The sequence below is a fragment of the Oryctolagus cuniculus genome, chromosome 7, assembly GCF_964237555.1.
Source record: "Oryctolagus cuniculus chromosome 7, mOryCun1.1, whole genome shotgun sequence".
Classification (NCBI taxonomy): Eukaryota; Metazoa; Chordata; class Mammalia; order Lagomorpha; family Leporidae; genus Oryctolagus; species Oryctolagus cuniculus.
The window spans coordinates 25,380,368-25,399,922 of record NC_091438.1 but is presented as its reverse complement, the minus strand read 5'-3'; the positions used below and the strand labels follow the sequence as shown (position 1 = coordinate 25,399,922).

At 39.5% G+C, this 19,555-nt stretch overlaps 1 pseudogene; it reads right to left on the bottom strand.

The window, feature by feature from the left end:
- Positions 1-2,472: 2,472 nt before the first annotated feature.
- LOC127485999 (U6 spliceosomal RNA) lies at positions 2,473-2,540 on the bottom strand (annotated as a pseudogene).
- Positions 2,541-19,555: the final 17,015 nt, after the last annotated feature.

The window sequence follows — 19,555 nt, the reverse complement described above, 5'->3', positions numbered from 1 at the left end:
TTTTTTAAAGAGTTATTTATATTATTTGAAAGTCATAATTACACAGAGAGAGAAGGAGAGGCAGAGAGAGTGGTCTTCCATTCACTGGTTCACTCCACAGTTGGCCTCCATGGCTACATCTGTGCTGACTGGAAGGCAGGAACCAGGAGCCTCTTCCTGGTCTCCTATGCAGGTGCAGGGGCCCAAGGACTTGTACCATTTTATAGTGCTTTCCCAGGCCATAGCAGAGAGCTGGATAGGAAGTGGAGCAGCCAGGTCTTGAACTGATGCCCCTATGGAATACCAGCACTGCAGGTGGCAGCCTCACCCACTATGCCACAGTGCCAGCCCTTGCCAAAAGAATTTACAGAAGCTATTCCATATATACACTTAACAATTATTTACTTGACACGAACTATCCCTGCATATTTGAAAATTTTGAATGGTATCACTTGGGTTTTAAGAATGTTATATTTTAGGTCTCTTAATATTTTTAGTGATGATGTTTTAAAGGCCCTTTCTGTTTTATGGAAAATGATAAGGATTTTGTTTTACAATGGCCATAGTATTACCACTTAAAGCAATAGATTAAATAACACTTTTAAACAAAGTCATTTAATACTGAATTCTAACACACTGGTATATTTTAAAGTGAGAAACCGGATTTCTTTCAGATATTCTAAAGAAGAATGATAATCAAAATTGAAGACATCTACAGTTTTTAATCACTTGTTTTAAATATTGGTCATAATGGTCCAATTTTGAGTTTAATTTTCATTAGCTTTTAAAAGATTCAATATGGTTTATAGAAAAAATTCGGAGAACATAATTATATACTCAACCTCCCTCCCTTCTTTTTCCTTCTTTGTCATTTTTTTTAGCTTATGAAATGACATTTTCAGTTTACATTACATTAAAAAGGGTTGTTGAATCAAGGGACAAGTTTAACAGGCAAAAAGCAAAAAGATCCTAATTTAGAGGGAATACAGACAATGGCTCTAAGCAATATTTGAATATCACATCTAAACAATATTTGAATAAATTGATAAATATTTTAATTTCTCCTACTAAAATGCTCAGAGAAAGTCTTTCATTATTTATCAAATATTAGTGCAAAATTATGGATTTAAATTATCCCAAAAAGTGATGAATTTTTGTGTAATAAAGTCCAATTTTTGTCAAGGCTTTTTGACAGTCTCACAGAAAACTTATGTTTGTGAATGGGAAGAATAATACCAAAATATCCATACTACCAAAAGCAATTTGCAAATTCAATGCAATCCCAATCAACATACCAACGATGTTCTCAGAGCTAGAAAAAATTATGCTAAAATTCATATAGAAACATGAGAGATGCTTAACATCTAAAGCAATATTATAAAGCAAAAAAAAGCTGGAGACATCACTCCATAATTTAAGATATATTACAGGGGTCAGCACTATGACAAAGCAGGAAAAGTCACCGTCTGCAGTGCCGGCATCTCATATGGGTGCCAGTATGTTTCCCAGCTGCTCCACTTCTTATACCCCTCTCTGGTATAGCCTGAGAAAAAAGTAGAAAATGACCAAAGTCTTTGGGCCCCTGCGCCTGCATAGAGACCTGGAAGAAGCTCCTGACACTTGGATTCAGATCAACACATCTCCGGCCATTGTGGCCATTTGGGGAGTAAACCAGTGGATGGAAAACTCTCTCTCTCTGCCTCTACCTCTCTGTGACTCTGCCTTTCAAATAAATAAATAAACTGCAAAAAAACAGAAAGAAGAAGTGTTAGCACTGATATAATAACAGACACATAGTTCAATAGAAAAGACTAGGTAGCATAGAAATAAACCCAAATTTCTACCAGCAACTCATATTTAACAAAGGAACTAAAATGAACTGGAGAAAGAAGAATCTCTTTCACAAGTGGTGCAGAGGAACTTGATTATCCATATGTAGAAGCCTGAAAATAGACTCCAACATCTCACACTATGTGAAAGTGAACTCACAGTGAATTAAAATCTAATCATAAGACCCAAACCCAAGTAAACATAGGGAAACTCTAAATATTGTCAACAGACAATAGCTTTTGGGTAAGATTCCAATAGCAATAGTCACAAAAATAAAAACAGAGACATTTGAGTATATCCAACTAAGATACTTGTTCACAACAAAGTAAACATCAGAGTGTGGATACAATGAACAGATGGCAGGAAAAATTAAAACTCTGAATGTTTACAGATTTCCAGAACATTTACATGAATTGGAAAAACTCCAAAAAATACAGGCAAGGATCTGAATAGACATTTCTCAGAAGAAATGTAAATGGTCAAAACATGTGAATATGCCCGATGTCACTAGCCATTATGTAAATATAAATCAGAACACCATATCAGTCTCCAACACCTGTGGGAGAATACAATGCTCAGGTGTTTGTGTGTGCAGCAAGTGGGTTTAGAGGACCCTGTTCACCTCTGGAGAGCAGAGTCTACAGGGAGGTAAAGAAACCTTACTGTGCAGGGGCATGCTAATCTTCTCTGTATCGTTCCAATTTTAGTATATGTGCTGCTGAAGCGAGCACGTGTGCTGCCGAAGCGAGAAAGAGATGAAAAGAATTTATCTCAGCTAGCCACCAATATTCAAGAAACAAGGTCTTCAGGAAAACCAACTCAACTGACATTTTCATGTCATTGTTAAATAAAGGAAAAATTATCTAGGTTCAGCAATACGTAGTTTATAAGAGAAAGACTACAGAGTAATTTCCTTGGCATAGAAATAACTTTGTCTTTTTTTTTTATCTATGAGGGCTTGCTATCTAATTAGGTTGCAAGAGAAAACAGCTTTTTGTACACCTGTATTTACACAATTAATCACTAATAGATGGGGGCTGTGGTGCAGTGAGTTAACCCACCCATAGGTACACCCATGTTGAGGTGGATTCGTTCTGAGAGGAGGAGTGTTGTGGGGGCAAGAGGCGTGGAGTCACCACACAGACCCCGGGAGTCCAGTGAAAGCACACCAGAGTGGAGCAGCCCCCAGACTTGTTTATTTCAGTTGGTACAGCAGCTTAAATAGCCAAGGCAGCCAATTTGGTCAAGGAGCTGTCTATGCCCTAATCAGCAACAGCCTGTTGCCAGGCAGTTTCTGAAGCCATCCAATCACAGCCTGTTGCCAGGCAGTTTATGTTGCCAGCAGCGTGCCAGCAGCCATCTTGACATGGCCTTCTCATTCCACCACACACTCACATGCCATATACAAATGCCTGGCTTGAGTGGTAGCTTCTCTGCTTTGAGGCAAGTTTCTGCTAGTGTGCACCCTGGGAGGAGACGGAGGATGGCAGAAGTGCTTGGGTCCCTGCACCCAAATGGGACATCCAGAATGAATTCCCAGTTCCTGGTTTTGGCTTGGTCAAGATTTGGCTATTGCAAGTGTCTGGGGAGTGAAACAGTGGTTCCCTCTTCCTGTCACTCTGCCTTTCAAATCAATAACTGTTGTTGGTAATGACTAATGATGATATTCACTGATTGTCAAATTTTGAATCTATTAATTATAGACAATTTCTCTTTGTATTTTTAAACTTTCATAATGTTCTGTAGCCAATTTCATCACTAGAAATAAAATCTTTTCCTCAAAAAAAAAAAAAAAAAGAAACCTTACTGCTTTCCTAATGGGCTTATTAAGTTCTTGACCAGCGCCTGTTAGTCTTGCCACAAACTTTCTAGTCTTACTACTTTCCTTCTTCTTCCTCTTCTCTGTGACTTGTAAAATAGTATACGTTCTATATACTGTGGATACTTTTGATTTATTTTATTCCTTCGGTCTCCCATGAAGTTCCTCCACAAAAGCACAGCCCTCAAACTATTCATTCATTTATGCAGTCTGCAGATTTCATGAGCTACTAAATTCCAAGTAGTATGTTAAAGGCAAGATGTGGGCCTAAGAGAAAAGTGGTCTGAATTCTGTGCCTAGAAGAGGATTTGGGACATAGTAGAACTTCAGTGAAGTGCTATGTGAAATACATGCACTCAGTAAATGAGTAATCTAAAGCATACACTGCATTTAAGCAACACAGCAGCCCTACTCACCTCAGGTAGAGCAATTGAGAGGAATAATGTGAGCAAAAATAAGACATCAATAAGTTGAATAATAACAGAGAAAACACAAAATGAGATAGATGCCAACATTACTGACCTATTTTTGAGGAATTAAATTGATAGAGGGGCTGGCATTGTGGCCAAGTGGGGAAAGCTGCAATCTGTGAGGCCAGCATAACATCTGAATTCCACTTTGAGTTTAGGAATCTCCATTTCCAATTTAGCTCACTGCTAAACACCTGGGAAACCAGCAGAAGATGGACAAAGGACTCAGGTCCTTGCCACTCATGTGGGAGACTTGGATGAAGCTCCTGACTCCAGCATGCCCCAGGCTCAACTGTTGCAACTCTCTGGGGTGTGAGCCAGCAGATGAAAGCTATCTCTGTCTTTCCCCCTCTCTCTAAATCCACTTTTCAAATAAACAAAGATTTAATAAACAAATTAACTGATTTCAAAATACACAAAAACATGAACAGTACTATATCATTTTTATGCCAAACTGATAAAAAATAACAAATGCTAGAGAGCACATGGGAAAAGAAAACCATCATATATGGTGGGTGAAAATAAAAATTAGTACAGATGTTATGGAGAACAGTATGGTCATTCCTTAAAAAGGATAAAAATTGGGCCGGCGCTGTTGTGCAGTGAGTTAAAGCCCTGGCTTGAAGGGCCAGCATCCCATTTGGGTGCCAGTTCTAGTTCCAGCTGCTCTTCTTCCAATCCAACTCTCTGCTATCTCCTGGGATAGCAGTAGAAGATGGTCCAAGTCCTTGGGTCCATGCACCCCATGTGGGAGACCCAGAGGAAGCTCCTGTCTCCAGGTTTCAGAATGGCATAGCTCTGGCCTTTGTAGTCATCTGTAGAGCGAACCAGCTAATGGAGGACTTCTCTGTGTCTCTACCTCTATGGTAACTCTTTCAAATAAATAACAAAAATTAAACTAAGATAAAAATTGACCTACCATTTGAGAGTTATCTTGCTCTTGGCTATATAGAATAAGGAAATTTTATTAGAATGAAAGGAGGAGAGCATATCAAAGATACAGCAATTTTCCCATAACACAGCCACTATAACACAGTTCACTGTAGCCAGGATTTGAAACCAATCTAGCTGTCCATCAGTGAAAAAAATGGACAGGGCAACTTCATTTAGATACAAAAAAAGAACAAAATATTATTAAATTAATTGAAATAAGCCAGAAGCAGGAACACAAATGTCACCTGGTCCTTGTCACATGTGGAAGTGAAAGAAAATAATGGATCTGAACACAGAACTGTGATTCCTAGAGGCTGAGAAGGGAAGCAGCTAGGGATAGAGGGGGATTGGATAATAGGTAACAAAATACAAAGAGGCAGAAAGAACTTCTGGGGTTCCATAATATAATGAGATGACTACATTCAACCATATTAGGTTCTGTGTAAAGAACTGAAGGAGAGGAGCTGGTAGTCTCAAATCACGGAGCAGAATTAGAAACTGTAGTTGCTTGGGGGCCAGCATTGTGGCACAGTGGGCTAACGCCCTGGCCTGAAGCACCAGCATCCCATGTGGGTACCAGTTCTAGTCCTGGCTGCTCCTCTTCTGATACAACTCTCTGCTATGGCCTGGGAAAGCAGTAGAAGATGGCCCAAGTCCTTGGGTCCCTGCACCCAAGTGGGAGATCTGGAAGAAGCTCCTGGTTCCTGGAATCAGATTGGCAGAGCTCTGGCCATTGCAGCCATCTGGGGAGTGAACCAGCAGAGGAAGACCTCTCTCTCTCTCTGCTGCTACTTCTCTCTGTAACTCTGTCTTTCAAATAAATAAATCTTTAAAAAATTAATAAAACTATAGTTGCTTAGCTTGATCAGTTTTTACTGCATAAATGTGTGCAAATATTGCACTACACCCTGTAATAATGCATGACTAGTACACATTAATCACAAATTATTTCAATGAAATTTTAAAAATTAGAAGCATTTCTTTATATTAACAATGCACTATTTGAAAATGAAATTAGAGAAACATTTCCATGCATAGCAGCATAAGAACCAGGAACCAATGTCTTCAATGTTATCAGTGATGAATCAGATTCACAGCCCCCAGCACTCAGTTTTTGCCATATACCTTACCATAGCAATTGTGGGCATATAGTAGTAAATCAATGGGCAGGAATCCTTTGTCTCTAAATCTGCTAAATAAATAAACAAGGAATTCATCAAAGAAAAAGAGATATCAATTTGGATGCCAGGCACAAAAACACATGCACTTGAGCTATCCTCCACTTTGTGATGCCAACAAATCTTTCAGACATGTTACATTTTCAGAGACTTTTCTGTAATCTTGCTAAGCTTTCTGGAAATCTGCCTTATAGCAAAGGGTTTCCCAATTCCATTACACTCATGATTTTTCTTTTGTGTGAGTTATTAGTTTACCATCCAGAGATAATTTATGGTACAAAACTTTTCTATGCATGCATGTTTTCTCATTTGTGAGTCTATTCATGGGAATTGAAGACTTATTTATAGCAGAAATATATTTTCCAAATTCATTGCATAAACTTTTGTTCCTTATGAATTCTCTGAAGTCTGTTGAAGTCTAATTTCTGGCTAAAGGTTTTATCGTATTTACAGCATGCAAAGAGTATCACCTTTTGTGAATTCTGTATCTATACAAGCCTGAAATAAAGAAAATGTTTTTACACAATCAGTATACTCCTAAGAAACCACCTGTGTCAATTCTCTGATGTACCATTGACTTCTGCCTCTAATAATATTTATAAGCTTTCTCCTTTACATGAGTCTCTGTTGGATAGGATGTGATTTCCAGCAAAAGGTTTTGTCACAATACTTACATGAATTTTGGAGAAAAGCTCTTCCACATTCATTATATTGTTAAGGTCTCTCCCTTGTTCAAATTCCATGATGGATTATGAGGCATTACCTATGTGAAATGACTTTCTCACATTTATTTCATTCATTAGATATATATGTTGTGCATTCTGATATAAGGAGAGATTTGGGCAGAGCTTTCCAACACTCATTACACCCATAAGGTTTCTCTCCCACGTGAATTCCCTGTTGGCTTATGAGGTATGGCTTCTAATTAAATGGATTTTACTTTCAAAGGAGTTTTTCCATATATGAATTTGATGATGTACAATGAGGGCTGAATTATGGTAAAAGGCTCTGAGTCATTACATTCATAAAATTTCTCCCCATGAGAATTCTTTTATGTTTGATGAGGTCTGATTTGCACCACAAAGGCTTATTCACATGTATTACATTCATGCATTTCTCCCCTTGGTGAATTCTCTAATATTTCATGAGATATAACTTGCACAAAAAGGTCATGTAGAAAATTCCCTGTGTGGATTCTCTGATATCTTATGAGTTATGAAGTACAGTATAGAGGCTTTCCGCCATCCTTCCATCCATAAAACCTACCTAAATTGAGCAACAAAGATATAGAAAACCTAAACACACACATAACCGGATGGAAATGATATCAGTAATAAAGACCCTCACTGCCAAGAAAATCCCAGGACTGGATGGCTTCACTGCTGAATTCTAACAGACATTAAAGCACTAACTGCAATTCTTCTCAAGTTATTCAAAACAATTGAGAGAGAGGCGATTCTCCCAAATTCTTTCTATGAAGCCAGCATCACCTTCATTCCTAAACCTGAAAAAAGTGCAACAAAGAAAGTAATTATAGACCAATTTCCCTGATGAACATATATGCAAAGATCTGCAACAGAATTCTGGCCAATTGAATCCAACAATGCATCAGAAAGATCATCCACCCAGACCAAGTGGGATTTATCCTTGGTATGCAAGGATGGAACCAAAGGCTTTTCCACAGTCATTTCATTTATAAGCTTTCTCCATGGTGTGAAGGCTCTGATACTTTCTGAGGTTTGACTTCTCAGCAAAGGTTTTTCCACAGTCGTTGCAATCATAAGGTTTCTCCCAGTACAAATTGTCTGATGCTTTGTGAGCTTTGATTTCTCAGCAAAAGCTTTTCCACAATGATTGCATTCATAAGGTTTCTCCCCTCTGTGAATTCTCTGATGATTTATGATGTTTGCCTTTTGGCCAAAGAATTTTCCACAGTCATTGCATTCATAAGGTTTCTCCCCTGTGTGAATTCTCTGATGATTTATGAGGTTTGCCTTCTGGCCAAATGATTTTCCACAGTCATTGCATTCATAAGGTTTCTCACCTGTGTGAATTCTCTGATGATTTATGAGGTTTGCCTTCTGGCCAAATGATTTTCCACAGTCATTACATTCATAAGGTTTCTTACCTGTGTGAATTCTCTGATGATTTATGAGGTGTTTCTTCTGGCCAAAGAACTTCCCACAGTCATTACATTTGTAAGATTTCAACCCTGTGTAAATTCTCTGATGTCTAATGAGATCTGACTTCTGGTGAGTGGTTTCTCCACAATCATTACACACATGAGGGTTTTCCACAATATGAGTGCTGTGATGGAGGGTGTGGCAGAATTTAATACTGAATGACTTCCCACAAGGTTTACATGCATAGGATTTCTTCCCTATATTTTGTCTATGATTCAGTCTAACATATGATTGGTAAATGACAGGTTCCACAGTCCCAATATACTTATAAATGTTCTCTCTTTTCAGGTGAATACAATCAGAATTCCACAGTCAGTCAGCTGGGAGGGGTGGATGAATCTGGAAACAGCTGGTTTCCTTGTACTAAAACAAGCGCAATATCACAAAGGACTCTTGCATTTCATTTTCTTTTTTGCATTTTTCACATTTGTCTTATTTATCATGGTTTGTAATAAATTTTCTGATGTGGGTTTTGGTTTTGAGGCTGGCTTAAGGAGTTCAGGGAACCAGAGGAATGGTCTTTTTCAATCAGGGCACAGCTGTTGGCTCTCTCAAATTCTGGCTTTCTGTCATTGTTTTGGGTGCCTCAGCCAATTTGTGGTTTTGAGTGGCAATTTCCTAAATGTTTTGTTGGTCTGAGTTGGTTTTGCCTTTTTCATTTTCAAATTGTGTATTCTGATGCAATACAAACAAGGGTTTAGAATGAGGATCCATTATGAAATTGAAAAACAGAACATATTGGGCTTTCATGCTTAGAAATCATAGGCAACATGACCAAGATGAGTTTTTGGGCTTTGGAAAATGACATAGAACCCTTCCGCTGAGGGGCAGATATTAATTTCCTCCAAATCAAGTGTGAGCGCGATTTTCAGGTGAATTCAATCAGAATTCCACAGCCAGTCAGATAGGTGGGGTGGATGAATCCAGAAACAGCTAGTTTCCTTGTGACTAACTCAAGCCCAATATCACTAAGAACTCTTGCATTTCTTTGGATTTTTTCACATTTTACTTATTTATCATGTTTTGTAATGAATTTTCTGATGTGAGTTTTGTTTTGAGGCTGGCATGTTGAGTTCAGGGCACAAGAGGAAGGTTCTTTTTCAATCAGGGCACAGCTGTTGCCTTGCTCCAATTCTGGCTTGCTGTCATTGTTTTGGGTGCCTCAGCTGATTTGTGGTTTATTTTTTTTTTTTTAATTTTTGACAGGCAGAGTGGACAGTGAGAGAGAGAGACAGAGAGAAAGGTCTTCCTTTGCCGTTGGTTCACCCTCCAATGGCCGCCGCTGCAGCCGGCGCACCGCGCTGATCTGATGGCAGGAGCCAGGATCCAGGTGCTTTTCCTGGTCTCCCATGGGGTGCAGGACCCAAGCACCTGGGCCATCCTCCACTGCACTCCCTGGCCATAGCAGAGAGCTGGCCTGGAAGAGGGGCAACCGGGACAGAATCCGGTGCCCTGACCGGGATTAGAACCCGGTGTGCCGGCGCCGCAAGGTGGAGGATTAGCCAATTGAGCCACGGCGCCGGCTGATTTGTGGTTTCTTGAGCAGCAATTTCCTAAATGTTTTCTGGGTCTGAGTTGGTTTTGCCGTCTTATTCCCAAATTTTGTATCCTGATGAAATACAAACAAGAGTTTGGACAGAGTAGCCATTATGAAATAAGAAACACAACAAATAGGCATTTGAAGCTTATAAATCTACAGGTAACACGACCAAGGTGAGTTTTTGTGTTTTGGAAACTAAAATGGAACACTTTGGCTGAGGTGACAGATATTAATTGCCTCCAAACTGAGTTTCACTGCGATTTTCAGGTTAATTCAGTCAGAATTCCACAGGCAGTCAGCTGGAGGGGTGGATGAATCTGGGAACAGCCGGTTTCCTTGTGACTAAATCCAGCCCAATATCATTATGGATTCTTGCATTTCTTTGGTTTTTTCTCTTTTTTCTTATTTATCATGGTTCGTAATGAAATTTCTGTTGTGAGCTTTGGTTTTGAGGCTGCAATATGGAGTTCAGGGCACCAGAGGAATGGTCTTTTTGAAACAGGGCACAGCTGTTGGCTTGCTCCAATTCTGGCTTGCTGTCATTGTTTTGGGTGCCTCAGCCGATTTGTGGTTTCTTGAGTGGCAATGTCCTGAATCTTTTCTGGGTCTGAGTTGGTTTTGGCTTCTTATTCCCAAATTTTGTATCCTGATGAAATACAAACAAGAGTTTGGACAGAGTAGCCATTATGAAATAAGAAACACAACAAATAGGCATTTGAAGCTTATAAATCTACAGGTAACACGACCAAGGTGAGTTTTTGTGTTTTGGAAACTAAAATGGAACACTTTGGCTGAGGTGACAGATATTAATTGCCTCCAAACTGAGTTTCACTGTGAATTTCAGGTTAATTCAGTCAGAATTCCACAGGCAGATAGCTGGAGGGGTGGATGAATCTGGGAACAGCCGGTTTCCTTGCGACTAAATCAAGCCCAATCTCATTATGGATTCTTGCATTTCTTTGGATTTTTTTCTTTTTTCTTATTTATCATGGTTTGTAATGAATTTTCTGATGTGAGCTTTGGTTTTGAGGCTGGCATATTGAGTTTAGGGCACAAGAGGAAGGATCTTTTTCAATCAGGGCACAGCTGTTGGCTTGCTCCAATTCTGTCTTGCTGTCATTGTTTAGGGTGCCTCAGCCGATTTGTGGTTTCTTGTGTGGCAAATTCCTCAATGTTTTCTGAGTCTGAGTTGGTTTTGCCTTCTTATTCCCAAATTTTCTGTTGATGCAATACAAACAAGAGTTTGGATAGAGTAACCATTACAAAATAAAAAATATAACAATAGGCATTTGAAGCTTATAAATCTACAGGTAACATGACGAAGGTGAGTTTTTGTGTTTTGGAAACTAAAATGGAACACTTTGGCTGAGGTGACAGATATTAATTGCCTCCAAACTGAGTTTCACTGCGATTTTCAGGTTAATTCAGTCAGAATTCCACAGGCAGTCAGCTGGAGGGGTGGATGAATCCGGGAACAGCCGGTTTCCTTGCGACTAAATCAAGCCCAATGTCATTATGGATTCTTGCATTTCTTTGGCTTTTTTCTCATTTTTATTATTTATCATGGTTTGTAATGAATTTTCTGATGTGAGCTTTGGTTTTGAGGCTGCAATATGGAGTTCAGGGCACAAGAGGATGATTCTTTTTCAAACAGGGCACAGCTGTGGGCTTGCTCCAATTCTGGCTTGCTGTCATTGTTTTGGGGGCCTCAGCCGATTTGTGGTTTCTTTTGTGGCAATTTCCTCAATGTTTTCTGGGTCTGAGTTGGTTTTGCCTTCTTATTCCTAATTTTTGTATTCTGATGCAATATAAGCAAGATTTTGGACAGAGTAGCTATTATGAAAGAAAAAAAAAACACAGCAAATTGGCTTTCAGGATTTGAAATCTATAGGCAACCCGAGAAAGATGAATTTTTGTGTTTTGGAAAATGACATGGAACCCTTCTGCTGAGGATACAGATTCTAATTCCCTCCAATTTGAGTGTGAGTGCGATTTTGAGGTGAATTCAATCAGAATTCCAAAGCCATTCTGTGGAAGGGGGGGATGAATCTGGAAACAGCCAGTTTCCTTGTGTCTAAATCCAGCCTAATATCACAAAGGACTCTTGCATTTCTTTGGCTTTTTCACATTTCCCTTATTTATCATGGTTCGTAAAGAATTTTCTGATGTGAGCTTTGGTTTTGAGGGTGCAATATGGAGTTCAGGGCACCGGAGGAATGGTCTTTTTCAAACGGGGCACAGCTGTTGGCTTGCTCCAATTCTGGCTTGCTGTCATTGTTTTGGGTGCCTCAGCTGACTTTGGTTTCTTGAGTTTCACTGCGATTTTCAGGTTAATTCAGTCAGAATTCCACAGGCAGTCAGCTGGAGGGCTGGATGAATCTGGGAATAGCCGGTTTCCTTGCAACTAAATCAAGCCCAATATCATTATGGATTCTTGCATTTCTTTGGATGTTTCTCTTTTTTCTTATTTATCATGGTTTGGAATGAATTTTCAGATGTGAGCTTTGGTTTTGAGGCTGGCATATTGAGTTCAGGGCACAAGTGGAAGGTTCTTTTTAAATCAGGGCACAGCTGTTGGCTTGCTCCCATTCTGCCTTGCTGTCATTGTTTTGGGTGCCTCAGACGATTTGTGGTTTCTTGAGCGGCAATTTCCTAAATATTTTCTGGGTCTGAGTTGGTTTTGCCTTCTTATTCCCAAATTTTGTATTCTGATGCAATACAAACAAGAGTTTGGATAGAGTAGCCATTACAAAATAAAATAAATCTACAGGTAACATGACCAAGGTGAGTTTTTGTGTTTTGGAAACTAAAATGGAACACTTTGGCTGTGGTCAGAGATATTAATTGCCTCCAAACTGAGTTTCACTGCAATTTTCAGGTTAATTCAGTCAGAATTCCACAGGCAGTCAGCTGGAGGGGTGGATGAATCTGGGAACAGCCGGTTTCCTTGCTACTAAATCTAGCCCAATGTCATTATGGATTCTTGCATTTCTTTGGCTTTTTTCTCATTTCTCTTATTTATCATGGTTCGTAAAGAATTTTCTGATGTGAGCTTTGGTTTTAAGGGTGCAATATGGAGTTCAGTGCAACGGAGGAATGGTCTTTTTCAAACAGGGCACAGCTGTTGGCTTGCTCCAATTCTGTCTTGCTGTCATTGTTTTGGGTGCCTCAGCCGATTTGTGGTTTCTTGTGTGGCAAATTCCTCAATGTTTTCTGAGTCTGAGTTGGTTTTGCCTTCTTATTCCCAAATTTTCTGTTCTGATGCAATACAAACAAGAGTTTGGATAGAGTAGCCATTATGAAATAAAAAACAAAACAATAGGCATTTGAAGCTTATAAATCTACAGGTAACATGACCAAGGTGAGTTTTTGTGTTTTGGAAACTAAAATGGAACACTTTGGCTGTGGTGAGAGATATTAATTGCCTCCAAACTGAGTTTCACTGCGATTTTCAGTTTAATTCAGTCAGAATTCCACAGGCAGTCAGCCGGAGGGGTGGATGAATCCGGGAACAGCCGGTTTCCTTGCTACTAAATCTAGCCCAATGTCATTATGGATTCTTGCATTTCTTTGGCTTTTTTCTCATTTTTATTATTTATCATGGTTCGTAAAGAATTTTCTGATGTGAGCTTCGGTTTTAAGGGTGCAATATGGAGTTCAGTGCAATGGAGGAATGGTCTTTTTCAAACAGGGCACAGCTGTTGGCTTGCTCCAATTCTGGCTTGCTGTCATTGTTTTGGGTGCCTCAGCTGACTTTGGTTCCTTGAGTTTCAATGCGATTTCCAGGTTAATTTAGTCAGAATTCCACAGGCAGTCAGCTGGAGGGGTGGATGAATCTGGGAACAGCCGGTTTCCTTGCGACTATAACAAGCCCAATATCATTATGGATTCTTGCATTTCTTTGGATTTTTTTCTTTTTTCTTATTTATCATGGTTTGGAATGAATTTTCAGATGTGAGCTTTGGTTTTGAGGCTGGCATATTGAGTTCAGGGCACAAGAGGAAGGTTCTTTTTCAATCAGGGCACAGCAGTTGGCTTGCTCCAATTCTGGCTTGCTGTCATTGTTTGGGGGCCTCAGTCGATTTGTGGTTTCTTGTGTGGCAATTTCCTCAATGTTTTCTGGGTCTGAGTTGGTTTTGCCTTCTTATTCCCAAATTTTGTATTCTGATGCAATAGAAACAAGAGTTTGGATAGAGTAGCCATTACGAAATAAAAAACAAAACAATAGGCATTTGAAGCTTATAAATCTACAGGTAACATGACGAAGGTGAGTTTTTGTGTTTTGGAAACTAAAATGGAACACTTTGGCTGAGGTGACAGATATTAATTGCCTCCAAACTGAGTTTCACTGCGATTTTCAGGTTAATTCAGTCAGAATTCCACAGGCAGTCAGCTGGAGGGGTGGATGAATCCGGGAACAGCCGGTTTCCTTGCGACTAAATCAAGCCCAATGTCATTATATATTCTTGCATTTCTTTGGCTTTTTTTCTAATTTTTCTTATTTATCATGGTTTGTAATGAATTTTCCGATGTGAGCTTGGTTTTGAGACTGCAATATGGAGTTCAGGGCACAAGAGGATGGTTCTTTTTCAATCAGGGCACAGCTGTTGGCTTGCTCCATTCTGGCTTGCTGTCATTGTTTTAGGTGCCTCCGCTGAATTTGGTTTCTAGAGCTGCAATTTCCTAAGTGTTTTCTGGGTCTGAGTTGGTTTTGCCTTCTTCCTTCCTAAATTTTGTATTCTGACGCAATACAAGGAAGATTTTGGACAGAGTAGCCATTTTGAAAGAAAAAAAAAACACAGCAATTTGCCCTTTCAGGTTTTGAAATCTACAGGCAATACCATCAAGATGAGCTTCTGTATTTTGGAAAATGACATGGAACCCTTCTGCTGAGGGGAGAGATTCTAATTCCATCCAAATTGAGTGTCAGTGCAATTTTCAGGTGAATTCAATCAGAATTCCAAAGTCAGTCTGTGGAAAGGGGGGATGAATTTTTAAACAGCCAGTTTCCTTGTGTCTAAATCCAGCCAAATTTTGAAAAGGACTCTTGCATTTCTTTGGCTTTTTCACATTTCCCTTATTTATTATGGTTTGTAATGAATTTTCTGATGTGAGCTTTGGTTTTGAGGCTGCAATATGGAGTTCAGGGCACAAGAGGATGGTTCTTTTTCAATCAGGGCACAGCTGTTGGCTTGCTCCAATTCTGGCTTGCTGTCATTGTTTTGGGTGCCTCAGCCGATTTATGGTTTCTTGAGCAGCAATTTCCTATATGTTTACTAGGTCTGAGTTGGTTTTGCCTTCTTCCTTTCCAAATTTTGTATTCTGACGCAATAGAAACAAGAGTTTGGACAGAGTAGCCCTTATGAAATAAAAAACACAACCAATAGGCGTTTGAAGCTTATAAATATACAGGTAACACGACCAAGGTGAGTTTTTGTGTTTTGTAAAATAAAATGGAATACTTTGGCTGAGGTGACAGATATTAATTGCCTCCAAACTGAGTTTCACTGCGATTTTCAGGTTAATTCAGTCAGAATTCCACAGGCAGTCAGCTGGAGGGTTGGATGAATCCGGGAACAGCCGGTTTCCTTGCGACTAAATCAAGCTGAATATCATTATGGATTCTTGCATTTCTTTGGCTATTTTCTCATTTTTCTTATTTATCATGGTTTGTAATGAATTTTCTGATGTGAGCTTTGGTTTTGAGGATGGCATATTGAGTTCAGGGCACAAGAGGAAGGATCTTTTTCAATCATGGCACAGCTGTTGGCTTGCTCCAATTCTGGCTTACTGTCATTGCTTTGGGTGCCTCAGCCGATTTGTGGTTTCTTGAGCGGCCATTTCCTAAATGTTTACTGGGTGTGAGTTGGTTTTGCATTCTTTCTTCCCAAATGTTGTATTCTGACACAATACACACAAGAGTTTGGGCAGAGTAGCCATTATGAAATAAAAAAACACAACAAATATGCGTTTGAAGCTTATAAATCTACAGGGAACACGACCAAGGTGAGTTTTTGTGTTTTGGAAACTAAAATGGAACACTTTGGCTGAGGTGACAGATATTAATTGCATCCAAACTGAGTTTCACTGCGATTTTCAGGTTAATTCAGTCAGAATTCCACAGGCAGTCAGCTGGAGGGGTGGATGAATCCGGGAACAGCCGGTTTCCTTGCAACTAAATCAAGCCCAATATCATTATGGATTCTTGCATTTTTTTGGCTTTTTTTCTCATTTTTCTTATTTATCATGGTTTGTAATGAATTTTCTGATGTGAGCTTTGGTTTTGAGGCTGGCATATTGAGTTCAGGGCACAAAAGGAAGGTTCTTTTTCGATCAGGGCACAGCTGTTGGCTTGCTCCAATTCTGGTTTGCTGTCATTGTTTTGGGTGCCTCAGCTGACTTTGGTTTCTTCAGCGAAATTTCCTCAATGTTTTCTGGGTCTGAGTTGGTTTTTCCTTCTTCCTTCCCAAATTTTGTATTCTGACACAATACAAGCAAGAATTTGGACAGAGTAGCCATTATGAAAGAAAAAAAATAACACAGCAAATTAGCTTTCAAGTTTAGAAATCTACAGGCAACACGACCAAGATGGGTTTCTGTGTTTTGGAAAATGACGTGGATCCCTTATGCTGAGGGGAAAGATTCCAATTCCCTCCAAACTGAGTGTCAGTGCGATTTTGAGGTGAATTCAGTCAGAATTCAAAAGTCAGTCTGTGGAAGTGGGGGATGAATCAGGAAACAGCCAGTTTCCTTGTGCCTAAATCCAAGCAAATATCAAAAAGGACTCTTGCATTTCATTGGCTTTTTCACATTTCCAATATATATCATGGTTTGTAATGAATTTTCTGATGTGAGCTTTGGTTTTGAGGGTGAAATATGGAGTTCACGGCAGAAGAGGAAGGATCTTTTTCAATCAGGGCACAGCTGTTGGCTTGCTCCAATTCTGGCTTGCTGTCATTGTTTTGGGTGCCTCAGGTGACTTTTGTTTCTTGAGCAGCAATTTCCTAATTGTTTTCTGGGTCTGAGTTGGTTTTGCCTTCTTCCTTCCCAAATGTTGTATTCTGACACAATACAAACAAGAGTTTGGACATAGTAGACATTATGAAAGAAAAAGCACAACAAATAGGCGTTTGAAGCTTAGACATCTACAGGTAACATGACCAAGGTGAGTTTTTGTGTTTTGGAAAATAAAATGGAACACTTTGGCTGAGGTGACAAATATTAATAGCCTCCAAACTGAGTTTTACTATGAGTTTCAGGTTATTTTACTCAGAATTCCACTGGCAGTAAGCTGAAGGGGTGGATGAATCTGTGAACAGCCGGTCTCCTTGGAACTAAATCAAGCCCAATATCATTATGGATTCTTGCATTTCTTTGGCTTTTTTCTCATTTCTCTTATTTATCATGGTTTGTAATGAAGTGTCTGATGTGAGCTTTGGTTTTGAGGCTGCGATATGGCGTTCAGGGCACCAGAGGATGGTTCTTTTTCAATCAGGGCACAGCTGTTGGCTTGCTCCAATTCTGGCTTGCTGTCATTTCTTTGGGTGCCTCAGCTGACTTTTGGTTTCTTGAGTGGCAATTTCCTAAATGTTTTCTGGGTCTTAGTTGGTTTTGCCTTCTTCCTTCCCAAATTTTGTATTCTGATGCAATAGAAGCAAGTTTTGGACATAATAGCAATTATGAAAGAAAAAAAAACACAACGAATTGGCCTTTCTCGATTAGAAATCTACAGGCACACGACCAAGATGAGTTTCTGCGTTTCGGAAAATGACATGGAACCCTTCTACTGAGGGGACAGATACTAATTCCCTCTAAATTGAGTGTGAGTGCGATTTTGAGGTGAATTCAATCAGAATTCCAAAGTTAGTCTTTGGGAGGGGGGGATGAATCTGGAAACAGTCATTTTCCTTGCATCTAAATCCAGCCAAATATCACAAAGGACTCTTGCATTTCTTTGGCTTTTTTCTCATTTCTCCAATTTATCATGATTTGTAATGAATTTTCTGTTGTGAGCTTTGGTGTGGAGGCTGCAATATGGAGTTCAGGGCACAAGAGGAAGGTTCTTTTTCAATCAGGGCACAGCTGTTGGCTTACTCCCATTCTGGCTTGCTGTCATTGTTTTGGGTGCCTCAGCCGATTTGTGGTTTCTTGAGCGGCAATTTCCTAAATGTTTTCTGGGTCTGAGTTGGTTTTGCCTTCTTCCTTCCCAAATTTTGTGTTCTGACACAATACAACCAAGATTTTGGACAGAGTAGCCATTATGAAATAAACAACACAACAAATAGGCGTTTGAAGCTTATAAATCTACAGGTAACACGACCAAGGTGAGTTTTTGTGTTTTGGAAACTAAAATGGAACACTTTGTCTGAGGTGACAGATATTAATTGCCTCCAAACTGAGTTTCACTGCGATGTTGAGGTTAATTCAGTCAGAATTGCACAGGCAGTCAGCTGGAGGGGTGGATGAATCTGGGAACAGCCGGTTTCCTTGCGACTAAATCAAACCCAATATCATTATGGATTCTTGCATTTCTTTGGCTTTTTTCTCATTTCTCTTATTTATCATGATTTGTAATGAATTTTCTGATATGAGCTTTGGTTTTGAGGCTGCAATATTGAGTTCAGGGCACAAGAGGAAGGGTCTTTTTCAATCAGGGTGCAGCTGTTTGCTTGCTCCAATTCTGGCTTGCTGTCACTGTTTTTGGTGCCTCAGCCGATTTGTGGTTTCTTGAGTGGTAATTTCCAAATGTTTTCTGGGTCTGAGTTGGTTTTGCCTTCTTCCTTCCCAAATGTTGTATTCTGATGCCATACAAACAAGAGTTTGGACAGAGTAGCCCTTATGAAATAAAAAACACAACCAATAGGCGTTTGAAGCTTATAAATCTACAGGTAACATGACCAAGGTGAGTTTTTGTGTTTTGGAAAATGAAATGGAACACTTTGGCTGAGGTGACAGACATTAATTGCCTCCAAACTGAGTTTCACTGCGATTTTCAGGTTAATTCAGTCAGAATTCCACAGGCAGTCAGCTGGAGGGGTGAATGAATCCGGGAACGGCCAGTTTCCTTGTGACTAAATCAAGCCCAATATCATTATGGATTCTTGCATCTTTGGCTTTTCTCATTTTTCTTATTTATCAAGGTTTGTAATGAATTTTCTGATGTGAGCTTTGGTTTTGAGGCTGGCATATTGAGTTCAGGGCACAAGAGGAAGGTTCTTTTGCAATCAGGGCACAGCTGTTGCAATGCTCCAATTCTGGCTTACTATCATTTTTTGGATGCCTCAGCCAATTTATGGTTTCTTGCGCGGCAATTTCGTAAATATTTTCTGGGTCTGAGTCGCATTTGCCTTCTTATTCCCAAATATTGTATTCTGATGCAATACAAACAAGAATTTGGACAGAGTAGCCATTATGAAAGAAAAAAAAAACACAGCAAATTGGGTTTCAGGATTAGAATTCTAAAGGCAACAAGACCAAGATGAATTTCTGTGTTTTGGAAAATGACATGGAACCCTTCTGCTGAGGGGAGAGATTCTAATTCCCTCCAAATTGAGTGTCAGTGCAATTTTCAGGTGAATTCAATCAGAATTCCAAAGTCAGTCTGTGGAAAGGGGGGATGAATT